Source organism: Vicugna pacos, chromosome 19 (genome assembly GCF_048564905.1).
Source record: "Vicugna pacos chromosome 19, VicPac4, whole genome shotgun sequence".
Lineage (NCBI taxonomy): Eukaryota > Metazoa > Chordata > Mammalia > Artiodactyla > Camelidae > Vicugna > Vicugna pacos.
This window is the reverse complement of record NC_133005.1, coordinates 20,707,018-20,719,686: the sequence shown is the minus strand read 5'-3', so window position 1 is coordinate 20,719,686 and position 12,669 is coordinate 20,707,018. Positions and strand designations below refer to the sequence as shown.

The 12,669-nt window shown below is 39.3% G+C and overlaps 1 long non-coding RNA gene across 1 annotated transcript; it reads right to left on the bottom strand.

Moving 5' to 3' along the window:
* Nucleotides 1-2,192: 2,192 nt before the first annotated feature.
* Nucleotides 2,193-12,598, bottom strand: LOC140687395 (uncharacterized). The gene is made up of 2 exons (XR_012061658.1): nt 12,186-12,598; nt 2,193-2,888 (listed from the first exon to the last, which is right to left on the bottom strand). It is a non-coding gene; the product is annotated as an uncharacterized lncRNA (long non-coding RNA).
* Nucleotides 12,599-12,669: the final 71 nt, after the last annotated feature.

Genomic DNA, 12,669 nt, shown 5'->3' with positions numbered 1-12,669 from the left:
CTGTTTATTAGTACCAAGAGTTTTTTGGTTGATTCAGATTTTCTACATAGATAATCATGTCATCTTTGTTTTATTTCTTCCTTCCCAATTTACTTACCTTTTACTTCCTTTTCTTGTGTTATTGCATTAATTAGGACTCCCAGTACCGTGTTGAAAAGGAGTGGTGAGATGGGACATTCTTGCCTTGTTCCTGATTTTAGTGGGAAAGCCTCTAGTTTCTCACCATTAAGTATGATGTTTCATGAGGTTTGTAGATGTTCTTTATCAGATTGAGGAAGTTCCCCTCTGTTTCTAATTTGCTGAGAGTTTTTATCATGAGTGAATGTTGGATTTTGTCAAATACTTTTCCTTATCTATTGATATGATCATGTGATTTTTCTTCAGTCTGTTGATGTGATGCCATTAGTTAATGTTGAAATATCAAACCAGCCTTGCTTACCTGGGGATGGATTTATCTCCCAGTTGGTGACGGTATATACAGCGTTCTTTATACGTTGTTGGATTCTATTTGCTAATAATTGTTGAGGACTTTTACATCGGTTTTCATGAGTGATATTGGTCTTCAGTTTTCTTTTCTTGTCATGCCTTTGTCTGGTTTTGGTATTACAGTAATGCTGGCCTCATAGAATGAGTTAGGAAGTGTTTCTTCTGCATCTGAATCTTCAGGAAGAGATTTTAGCAAATTGGTATATTTTCTTCTCTAAATGTTAGGCAGACTACCAGTGAACCCATTTGGGCCAGCCTTGAATTTTTTTTTAATTTTTAATTTTTTAAATTTTATTTATTTATTCAGGGGAGTAATTAGGTTAATTTATTTATGTTTCAAGGAGGTACTGGGAATTGAACCCAAGACCTTGTGCATGCTAACATGCACTCTACCACTTGAGCTATACCCTCCCCCTCAGCCTTGAATTTTTTAAATGTTTATTTTTATAAACCAAATTTTATTTTCTACATAGCTAACATAGTTTAGAAATCAAAATGGTATAAAAGGTTTTTACTGAAAAACTTGGTTCCACCTCTGTCCTCATCCACCCTATCTTCCCACTGGCCTGGATAATAGCATTTTAGGTTCCTACACATCTCTCTCTCTCGCTCTTTATACACATGTAAGCAAACATGAACAAGTGTTTTTATTCTACTTCCAGCTCACACTGTTTTCTTAAAAGGTAGGCTGCCTACTATATATAGGATTCTGCACATGCTTGTTCCACTGAACAGTGTATCCTGAAATAAACAAACAACAGTGTATCCTGGAGACCTTTTTATAGCAGTACATAGCATTCTTATCCTTTTTTATTCTTATCCATTGTTATACTTCATTTAACAAAGCTGAAAATTACTGTGAAATAGTTCACGTTTACAAAAAGGTGCTTAGAATTATATAATGAGCATCTAAGTACCAGTCATTCAACTTAAGGGAAAGAAATGGCATTAACTCATTAATTTCTGCTTCTATTTTAATTAAGTGCTTCCTTCTGTTTTTATTTGGTTTGTAACTCTTTAAGGGTGCTTGTTAATTCTTTTGTTTTCAGTCTTTTTTAAAAATTGGTGTTAGTATTTAAGTTATGAATTTTTTCCTCTGACCACTGCTTTAGCTGTATCCCATAGGTTCTGGGATGTAGGGATTTCACTATTGATGTCTTCTAGAAAATCTGCAGTTTCATTTTGTCTCATCTTTTAATTCCCTATTTCTATATGACTTCACGAGAACAATATTTCTGAGTTCTTTTATGTTCAAAAAAAATTTTTTGGAGACTTTATACTTGCTTTCTTTGCCTGGGTGACCCAAAGTTTCTTTCTTTCTTTCTTTCTTTTTTAAAGCTCAGCATTTTTTTGGTTTGTTTTTGGGCTTTTTGTTTGTTTGTTTATTTCTTTTGAGGGGGAGATAATTAGGTTTATTTATTTTTTAAATGGAGGTACTGGGGATTGAACCTAAGACCTTGTACATGCTAAGCACACACTCTACCACTTAGCACACACTCTACCTCTGAGTTATACCCACCCCACTAAAGATTATTTTCTAGTAATATTACTAGAATATATCTTTTAGTATAAATGTAGCATGCTTTTTTCAGATGTAGATTGAAATCTTTTTTTTATTTTAGGAACATTTTCCTGAATTACATATATGTATATATAGTACTTTATATAGTATTATATATATACATATATATACACACACACACATATATAAAGTATAGTACTTTATTATTTTTTTTAATGGAAGTACTGGGGATTGAACCCAGGAGCTCATGAATACTAAGCATGTCCTCTACCACTGAGCTATACCCACCACCCCTGAATTATATTTTTAAATGGCTATTGTATTTCATTGTTTTTGTTCTCTTCAGAGATTCCAATTATGCACTAGTTGGCTCTCCTTTGCCTGTTATCCATAGCTGTCTTTAACATGGCAGATCCCAGAAAGCACAGAAAAGAAAATCAGCTCCGGAAGATGAATCTCTTATTACAATGAGGTAGGAACTGCATCTCAGTGGCCCCACTGGACCCAGTTTAGCTTAACCTAGGCAAGAGCCTGCAGGATGTGAAGTTCATGAGGTTCACCTGTGTAACTCAGATCTCTGCCTTCTGGTTGGTTTCAGGTCTTCCAACCATGTGGAGCTGGTCTATCCTTTAGTATTCCAGTACCAGTTTCTTGAGCCCGCATCCTGCCTGAAGTGGGATAGTCGGTACTGCCCCAGCACATCGTATGTGTCTCCTGGGCATCGCTTGTTCTCCTCAGCTTTTGCGGCATTGTGACTTGGATCTCAGGGCATGTGACGACTCCTTTCTCTCTACCCTGATGTGTCTGCCCAGATGCAGAATACATGCTCTTTCCCTTGATGCCCCCAAAGAATAGGGAATTTGGGAGTAGCAGACTTTTCCTAAAGTTTAAGGGGATAGAGGAGAGTTATCTTATAGAACAACAGAGCATAAGACTTGAGACTGTCGTGTTCCCTGAAGTCTCTGAACCATTCCCCCCAAGGAGGTCTTCTCCTGGTTCCCTTGGAGCCTTGGCCTCCCATCAACTTTCAGGTTGCTCCCTTCTTTTTTATTTTTTCACTAAAAATTGTTTTTCTTTCTTCTTTTTATTGTAAAATATGCATAACATAAAATTGACCACTTTAACAATTTTTAAGTGTACGATTTAGTGGCATTAAGTACACTCACAGTATTGTATCTATTTTCAGAAGGCTTTCATCATTTAAAACAGAAACTCTGTACCCATTAAGCAGTAACTCCCTGTGCTCTCTTCTGTGCTCTCTGGTATCCAGCACCCTCATTTCTTTTCCTGTTCGCACCGGGCAGTTTAGGGCTCCACCCCCCCACCTAACTTGTTCCCAGGCCTACCTTTTCCCCCCCTTAACTGATTGAACCCAGGACCTCGTACATACCAAGCACACGCTCTACCACTGAGCTATACCCCTTGACCCTCCCAGGCCTGCCTTTTGATAGCATAGCTGTGCCTCCTTAAAAAGGGGTGGGGGAAGGACTGTCTGGGGCTCCATCTTCAGCAGCTCAAAGCACATTTTCAGTTCTGCTTTGAAATCACAAACTCTTACAGGACATAATTAAATCTCAGGCAAGACTTCCTTCCACACTGTTATATGTAATGGAAAGATCTATCCTTCCCAAGGTGAGTCATTTGGTATATATTCCCCTTAAGAGGCAGGTATAGCTGTACTAATTTTTAACAGCTTTTTTCACCCCACCCCCATTATGTATGTTTATGTGTGTGTTATGTAGTTTAATACTTCTTTTTCCCATCAGGTTATAATCTCCAGGAGAATTTATATTGTGTCTTTTATTTTTTACATTTTACTTAACACCTGACATGGCACTGAGGTACATAGCAGCTACCCAATATATATTGAATGAATGCATGCATAAATAAAAAGGTGGTTTATAGGAGAGGCTTGGGGCCAGGGATTCTGCAACATCTCCATGTAGCAACTTTTTCTTTCTCCTGGGAAGCAGATAGAAACAACAGACTGTGTCTGTTGTCTCTCAAGGTTGGAGCTGCTCAGGATCATAAGTCCCTTTCCCAGAAGATAAGCTACTTGTTACAGCAAAGGAAACATCATGTAGCACTTGCAGGTTTCCTGCTGCAAGGCTCCCTGTGTTCGCAGGTTATGCTGACTTGCTTTCTACACTTCTGCTAATGAATAGGAATGATCCTTCCCTTCAGTGTTCTGAGAGAGGTTAGAGTTACCACAGGCCTATGATTTCTGCCCCTGGGAAAGGTGAGTAAAAAAGTGGTCAGAACGCCTCCTCTTTCTGAAACAGTCACCTGGAAGTGGCTTTGTCCACCCTAATTGTGCAAGCCACATCAGCATGAGGGTCCAGAAGTCTTTGGGCCAGTAGAGAATTCCCCTTCATGTAGAGCTGGAACCAGAGCATTTACTATCAAGGGCATTGTTTGGGATTGATACTTGATCAGAAGCAAAAGGACATTAAAACCCTTTGTCAGGTCTTTGGCTCATGTGACCCTATAATATCCAGGTGATGAAAACAAAGGAGCTCCTGGGCAAGAGGAGCCATCCTGGATTCCAAGAGGCCCTAAGGTAGGAGGCTGATAATGATCAGCAAACATTAATAACATTCCTATGTCCATGAATAATGAGTTAGTAAATATAATGAAAGATAAGATCCCATTCGGGATAAAGACAAAAAATATAAAATACCTAGGATCAAACATAATTAGAAATACATTGGGTCTATACAAAGAAGATCTATGAGCTATACTGAGATGCTAAAACCAGTGGGTGAAAGGTTGACGAGGAACAAGATTTGTACATAGCTTCTAAGTAACTTTCCATGAATTACTTATTAGCTAAAAATGGGGAAATGGTAAATTTTCGGTGGAGAAACTGGAGGGCACCCCCTTTATCAAGTGATCAAGGTGAACGTCCCCAGTAATGGGACAGACAGACATCCTTTGTCTCCTGGATGTGCAGGAAGGACACAGTGCCATGTCTGAGCATTAAAAATGTTTAACCTGAATCTGATCAGGAGGAAACCAGACAAACCCAAATAGAGGGAAATTCTCACTTGTACTCTTCAAAAATATCAAGGCAGTGAAAGGCCAAGGAACTGCTTCAGATTAAAGGAGAACCAAGAAACATGACAACTCAAGGCAGTATGAGTTTTCCTGAGTCAGGAAAAAATTGTTATTGTTGGGGCATTATTGAGACAGTGATGGGACCTGGAAGCCATAGACTTTGAAGGAATTCATGAATAAAATTCACGGATTCTACAAACTTGGATGGGAAAAAAAACTCCTTAAAAAGCTAATTATTTGAAATTAATATTTACTTCCTTTTAAAAAAAATGTTTACAGTTTTATGATGTACAGTTGGCATACAATGAGCCAAATGACATAAAATGGAAATTTGTTTGTTTGTTTAATAAAGGAGAAGTAGCTGCTTCTCTCTTCACCTTAGAGTGTCTCTTAACAATGTCATAGGCCTGAACATTTGGTTAGGAATTAGATAAACCCAGTCTCTGAATTTCACAGTAAAGCCTTCTGACCTTAGAACTCTATTCATGAACCTCTGAAATTAACTCAGGAGTGAGGTGGATGGGAAACTATCACAAGTTTCATTCGTCTCCCAAGGAAATGAGAGAAAATTTAATTGTTTTTTCTTCTTTTTTACATATATAAAATATGTGAAATGCAGCCCAGACTTTGTAGTGTCTTATGGAGTACCTGTATATTTGTAATCTGATCGCATTTTCAATAATAGTGTTTTATCTCTCCTCTGTTGGTACATAAAGTTCTTTCTGTTGGCAGGATTCCTTATTTCTCCAACATTACACATATTTAAAGTGTACAATTTGATGAGATTTGACATATTTATATATCCATGAAACCATCACCACCATCAAGATAGTGAACATATCTATCATCTCTCCCCCAAAGTGTGCCTTTTGTAATTTCCTTCCTTTTTAAATATTGGCCACAAATGACAATGGTATTAGCAGGAGCTGAGACTTGGGTCACCAAAAGGAATTATGGATATTTTAATATCATGATAAGAGTTGATACAGATCATCTCAGATTATCGTCTATGCATGATACCTCTTAAATGTTTTATTTATTTACTGAAACATTTGTTTAATAATAATTATATTCCAATATTATTGGGACTTTAGTGTAACCCTGTGTATCTTTAAAAACATTGTTCTGGCCTATGAACTATAAAGACAGACAGCCCAAAGAGTCACCGGCCTGAAGCAGGTTAAGTGCCCATGTTCTAAAGAAACAGAACAGCCTCATGTGTGAGACCCTTGTGTTGTGGCCTATAGGGCTGTTCCACAGGGAAGTCCCCACCTGTCCCCCTCAGAAGCAAGCCAAGAGGTGGATGTGCACAGAACTTCCCTGATGCTTCTTATTGCCTCACTCTTAATGCAAACACAGTTCACCAGACATTTGGGGAACGCCTACAACATAAAAAAGAAGCTAGATGAGCAAACAGCAAGAAATAGTTTCAGAGGAAGACCATGCAGGGAAAATAAGAGAATTTTTTTTAAAATTAAAAGGCTTTCTAATTTCTTTTCTCAGTAATGAGGTTCAAGAAGATATCACATCCATAAAGATACATTAAAGTGAGAAAAGCAAGGACAGATGTGTAATAAGCTGATAATTTTTGTGCAAACAATTACTTGGTTCCCTTGGAATAGAAACTGCATGGTTGAGGCACAAAGGTGAAAGTCAAGGATGTATAGCTGCTGTATTGCATATTTTAAAATAAAGATGTTAAAACGTAAAAAAAAAACCAGAAAACAAGAATAGATTATCCGAAAATAAACGTATTATTCCTTATGTTAAAAATTAATTAGAAGATTTGGAAAATAAAGTTAAGGAATTAAGGAACCTAAAAGAAGGACAAAATAAAGGAACAGAAAAGGGAAGATACAGGGAATCTTGTCACTCTGCACAAAAAAGAAGCAGGGTACTTAGGATTTGTTGGTTAGTTCCAGAAGTGGGAGGCATGGTGGGTGCTGTGGACTAGTGTGGTAGATTGCCCTGACTTTTTGACCCATCCTTTATTCACACCCTTGCAAGAGATAGAGTCTATTTCCACTTCCCTTGAATCTGGGCCAGCCTTATGACTTGCTTTGGTTAATACAATTTGGTAGAATTAATGTGCCATTTTGGAGCCTAGGCCTGAAGAGCATTTTGCTCCTTCTTCGAAAGCTGCCCAGCCTAGGCTAGGCCGCTGGAGGAGGAGAGACCACATGGAGCAGAGAGGATCCATCGCAGCTGAGCCCATCCTAGGCCAGTCAGTTCCCAACAGAATTGGCAGCTGACTGCAAGGGCTCTAGTGAGCCCAGATTAGATGAGAACTTCCTAGCTAAGCCCAGCCCCAAATTACCAACCCACAGAAGCGTGAGCTAAGTAAATGGTTGCTATTTTGGTCTGTAACATTTTGCGGTAGCTTTTTTACTCAGCAAAAGCCAACTGATAGAACTAGCTCCTTCTACTTCCTTATAGAGTGTATTCCTATATTGGGCAGAGCCTGGAAGGTAAAAAATTAGACTCCTTTGCAGCTACAGTTAACAATATTAAGATCTGACAATGAGATGCCCCACCAGAGATTGGGGGTGGAGGGGCAGAGATCATCTTTCTGCTGTCACTTCTGCTGACAGCAAGGACACAAAGATGTGAAGGTCTCACATCTCCGTAGCCAGACTCAGCATATTCCTACATCAGCCAGATTTTGAGACAGAGCCATGTGGAGCTGGGGGTGGCAGCAGTGGCCTTCTTTCTTCTGACCACGGCTATGGTGATGTGCTCTTGAACTCTGATACTCCACGGCAGCCTCCTGACTCCTGCCTCTTCAGACTTCCTTCACCATTTTGCAACCAATTCCCTGTATTAAATTCCTTCCTGTGAAAAAACTGACCATGTCAAGTGTTGGTGAAGAAGAGGACCGTACTGGAGCACCTGGAACCATCAGTGTACTGCTGGTGGGAGTGGAAAGTGGTGCAATCATTTTGGAGAGTTGTTTGGAACCTTCTTATAAAGCTAGGCATACTCTATCCTATTGTCCAGCAGTTTTAAAATGAGGTGTTAACGCCACAAAAATATTTACATGTGAATATTTATAGGAGCTTTATTCCTAATAGCCCAAACCCCGAAAAGCCCAAATATTCCATTAAAAGCAGAATGAATGAACAAATTGTGCTATATTCATATAAAAGGCTTAGCAATGAAAGCAAACAAACTCCTGATACTTGGCACAACATAGATGGATGTCAAAAACGTGTGAAAGATGCCAGACATAAAACTATGTCTTATGTGATTCCATTTATATTAAATTCAGGAACAGGCAAAACTATGATGATGGAATCAGAATCATGATTGGGGATGGAGATTGATAAGTGAGTACAAGGGAACTTTCTGGGGAGATGGGAATATTCTACACTTTGATCTAGGAGCTGGTTACACAGGTATTTAGGAATTTCAGGAACTCTGCTATCTCACTTTAAAGGCGTGTCCTGCCTTGTACTCATTTTCCGGTTTTTCCCCAAACTCCAAGTACGTGTCTGTTGCCAAGCAACTTATGTCAGTAGTTCTCAGAAAGGAGGGCCAGGATGGCGGCCCCTGAGTGGCAGGTGACGAGCAACCTGATGTTCTGAGGCTGAGAAGGAGGCAAGACGGGACCCGGAAGTAGCTGGCTGTGGCAGGCACTGACCCATGAGCTGACATGGGCCAAGTCCCTTCCTTGTCCTGTGACCCCTGAGAGATAAGGAGACTTATACGGGACCCTGTTACATCAGACCATGGCTTGAACCTTCTCATGTGCCTGGTCAAGGCAAGGGTGCCTGCAGGAAGCCAGAGGACTCAGAAGCTCAGTACTGTAGAAAAGAAAATACCAGAAGAAAAGACACCAGAGTGTCTAGCAGTTTTTTTTTTTTTTTGAGTAATGGTATTATGAGTATGGATTTTGGTTTTCTTCATCAAACATTTCTGTTTTTCCTCATGTTAACTATATAAGCATGTGTCCTTTTTTGTAATAAAATTGACTGTGAAAATCAAATCATTTAAAGAATAACAGTTTAAAAACTTACTTGAAATGAGGTTGTATACGCAGGGATTATATTTTGTTTTTCAGTCATGGGAGTTCCCTGAAGGGACTCAGACATGAGAAGATGTCCTTGTTTGGGGCCTTCTGGCACGATCTTGGGCCTGAGTTTCTCTATGGGGGGGAATGTGAGCTGGTAGTTGTTATCCCATGTGAGCCACATCCCTCCTTGGTGCACTGGCCTAGAGATGTGGGCCACCTGCCTAGGGAAGAACTTTATGGGGGAGGGGACCTCCAAGGACCTCAAAGGGGAAGGGGTGACCTGGAGTATAGATCACTTTCTGGACTTCCCTTCCACTAGTAAATGGACAATGATCAATAAATTCTATTCATGAAATACAGTGGAATGCAATCAACAGTAAAGATAAAATAATATCAATAGCCAGATAGGGTCAAAAGATGATTTTTAAATTTTATTTCACTTAAGAACTTTTCATTTTGAAGTAATTTCAGACTTACAAAGCAGTTGCAAAAATAATACACATGTTTACATCTTACATAACCACAGTACAGTGACCAAAACCAGACCATTAACAGTGATTGATATTAACTAATCCAAAGGCCTTAGTAAGAGTTTATCATTTGTCCCATTGATGTCCTTTTTCAATTTCAGGGTCCAACCCAAAATTCCACATTGCTTTTAGTTGTTAACTCTCTTTATTTTTTCTTTAATCTGGAGTGGTTCCTCAGTCTTTCCTTGTCTTTCATGGCATTGACATTTTTAGAGTTACTCTGTGGATCAGTGCTATCCAGGACAACCTTTTAAAAAATTGTCCAATAGAACTTTCAGGGATGATAGAAGTACCTGTATCTGTGCTGTCCAATATGATAGGCATTAGCCACATGAAAATAGCATCTGAAATGTGGCTGGTGGCGCTGAGGTACTGAAGTTTATATTTTTTAAAATTTTAATTGAAATAGCTACATGTGGCAAGTGGCTACTGTATTGGACAGGACAGCTGTTGATTGTCCCTCGTTCTGGGTTTGTTTAATGTTTCCTCATAATTCACTTCAGATTACAGGTTTCTGCAAGAATACCATAGATGTGATGCTGTACTCTCCTTTGGTTCCCTGACAAAGGAGACAAAACCACTGAGGCCTAGATTTTTTTCCCTAGCGCTGTGCCTAGCTCAGCATGGCACAGGTGCCCTGTACATCACTGCACTTGTTTCTCTCTCTCCCTGCACTAGAAGCATCCTGAGGGCAGGGCTTATGTTGTGTTCATCTTTGCATGCCCTGCGCCTGTCACAGTGTCTGGCACTTAGGAAGTTGCTCGGTTGAGTTTACCGGATGAGTGAATCATAGGCCTGGATTTTTATTGTGGCAAAATATACATAAAATTTACCATTTTAACCATTTTTAAGTGTAAAGTTCTGTGGCAATTAGTACATTCACATTGTTGTGCATCCATTTCCAGAACTTTTTTCATCTTCCCCAACGGAAAGTCTCTACCCATTAGACACTAACTGTCCATTCTCCATTGCCTCAAGCCCCTGGCAAGCACCATTCTACATTCTACTCTATGAATTTGACTACTCTAGGTCCCTCATGTAACTGGAGTCATACAATATTTGTCTTTTTGTGACTGGGTTACTTCACTTAGCATAAATTCTTCAGAGTTCATGTTATAGCATGTGTTAGAGTTTTTTTCCTTTTTAAGGCTGAATAATATTCCATTGTGTGTATATACTACATTTGGTTTTATCCATTCATCCATTGATAGACATTTGGGTTGCTTCTACCTTTTGCCTGTTGTGAATAATGTCGCTATGAATGTGGGTGTAGAAACATCTGTTTGAAGTCCCTGCTTTCATTTCTTTGGGTATGTATCCGAGAGTGCAATTGCTGGATCCTATGGCACTTCTATTTTTAATTTTTTGAGGAACCGCCATATTGTTTTCCATAGCAGTTGCACCATTTCACATTCCCACCAGCAATGTACAAGCATTCCATGCCAACAACTGTCATTTTTAAAAAAATAATAGCCATCCTAATGGTTGATATTTGTTATAGACGGAATGTTTATGTCCACTGCACCCTCCGCATTCATATATTGAAAATTAATCTCCAAAGTGATGGTATTTGGAGGTGGGGTCTTTGGGAGGTGATTAGGTTATAAAGGTGAAGCCCTCAAAGAGAATTAGTGCTTTTTTAAGAGACCCAGAGAGCTCCCTTTTTCATTCTGTATGTGAGGACACAGTGAGAACACTGTCTTTGAACCAGGAAGTGGGCCCTTATCAGACATCTAATGTGCTGGCACCTCACTCTTAGCCTTCCCAGCCTCCAACACTGAGAAATAAATGTTTGTTGTTTAAGCCACCCAGCCTATGATATTTTTGTTAGAGCAGCCCAAATGGACTAAGTCAGAGTATCATTGTTTTTGAGGAAGCTGCGTGTATATATATATATATATATATATATATATATATATATATATATATATATATATATTTTTTTTTTTTTTTAATGCCCTGCGAGGTCCAGCAAAGACAGGGGTGACAACTGCTTTTGGAAGCCAGACAGCATACTTCCAATATTCTTCCTGCGAGAATTGGATATGAGGTCACTGGATTTGGGGCAGGTAGCAGGCAGGAGTAATTCTCAAACTAATCAACATTCAACCTGTCTTGGCTAAACAAGGCAGAGCTGGCTTTATCACAGTTAGTTGAGTTCAGGTGTGACATTAACACCATTCTGTAAATGCTGAATGTTGTGAAATATCCACAGGGTTACCACATAAGGTAATATAAAAAAAAAAAGGTGTTCAGGTATCTTTCTATGATTCAGTTTGGGAGCACTGGCTTTGAAGATAGGCATTTACACATGATCCTGGCCCAAACTCTTACTCCTCAGTTGTCTTTTTTTTTCTTTTAAGTTGCAGTAAAGGTGTAACAATCTTAAGTGTACAGTTTATGCATTTTTTACATATGTGCAAGCCCAAGTACTCACCACTTACATCAAGATACAGAACATTTCCATCATCCTAGAAGGCTCTCTGGTACCCAACCCCTCAACACCCCCCAGAGATAGCCAGTGATATAATTTCTATTTATGTAGATGAGTTTTGCCAGTTTTTGAATCTTATCTTACCTTGTGACTTGGAGCAAACAGCATGTACTCTTTGTGCTTGGTTGGTTAGCCATGATGCCTTTTCATCCTGGTAAGATTGATCCGTGTTGTGTTTATCAATAGTTTGTTTCTCTTGTCTGTTCTTTTTCACTGCTGTATATGACACGGTTTGTCTCCATTTTCCTGCTGATGGACATTTGCGTTGTTTCTAGAGCTTGCCTATTATGAATAAAGCCACTATGAACGTTCGCTATCGTGCCTGTTTCTAGGTGGACCCATAGGTCACTCAGGAGTGGTTGCTGGGTGAGACGGTTGGCGTACGTTTAACTTAAGAAAAGCCATTTCCCCAAATCTTTTGATCTCTCTTTAAAACAGGAAAAAAGAAACCTCTACTTGGTTATTTTGAGAATACTTAATGGGCCCTAAGATGTAAGACTTTAAGTCTGCACCTGGAAGCGAGCACTCAATAATTCCTGGCCTCTGCCCCAGCAGGGGTGAGGCGGTT